Source organism: Magnolia sinica, chromosome 1, assembly GCF_029962835.1.
Source record: "Magnolia sinica isolate HGM2019 chromosome 1, MsV1, whole genome shotgun sequence".
In the NCBI taxonomy this organism is placed as follows: domain Eukaryota; kingdom Viridiplantae; phylum Streptophyta; class Magnoliopsida; order Magnoliales; family Magnoliaceae; genus Magnolia; species Magnolia sinica.
The window spans coordinates 68,234,510-68,235,196 of record NC_080573.1 but is presented as its reverse complement, the minus strand read 5'-3'; the positions used below and the strand labels follow the sequence as shown (position 1 = coordinate 68,235,196).

At 38.6% G+C, this 687-nt stretch overlaps 1 non-coding gene across 1 annotated transcript; it reads left to right on the top strand.

Moving 5' to 3' along the window:
• Nucleotides 1-333: 333 nt before the first annotated feature.
• On the top strand, nt 334-440 carry LOC131223419 (small nucleolar RNA R71). Its single transcript, XR_009160447.1, has one exon. It is a non-coding gene; the product is annotated as a small nucleolar RNA R71 (small nucleolar RNA).
• The last annotated feature ends 247 nt before the right edge of the window (nt 441-687 follow it).

Sequence of the window (687 nt, the reverse complement as noted above, 5' to 3'; positions counted from 1 at the left end):
AAGCACAAATACTGCAGACAACTTCCTTAGCCTTAGCCTTCTTAAGTTCCATGGCCTCGAGTTTCCATATGAGACTGGTCACTTTAGCATTTATATCGTCTTCCTCTTTCCAAAGATATATTCCACCCTTTTCCTTTGATTGAGTAGGTTTAGAAGTGGTGTTAGGTCTTAGGGAGATGTCCCATGATTGTGCGGTTTCAGCGAGTTTGTCAAAGTAATCCCATTTTATCGACATCTTTGTTCATAAATTCCCCATTGTACATCATCTCAACGAATTAGAACATGGAAGATGTCAGTCCTTCATGGAAGAAACTTGTTATCCACCACATTTCAAAACCGTTTTGTGGGCATGAATTGACAAGATCCTTGAACTGCTCCCAACATTGAAAGAATGTTTTATCTTCCTTTTGGGCAAAGTTCATGATCGACTTTCTGACGGTGTTCGTTTTATGGTATGGGAAGAATTTCTTTATGAACTCCCTTATCATGTCATTCCATTTGCCAATAGATTGTGGACGTAGTGAATGTAACCACGTCTTAGTCTTTTCTTTTAAGGAGAAGGGAAAGAATTTTAGCCTTATCGTGTCCTCAGACACATTAGGAAAGTATAAGGTGACTATTATCTCATCAAACTCTTTCATGTGTAGATATGGACTTTCAAATTCAAGGCCATGGAACTTTGAAACG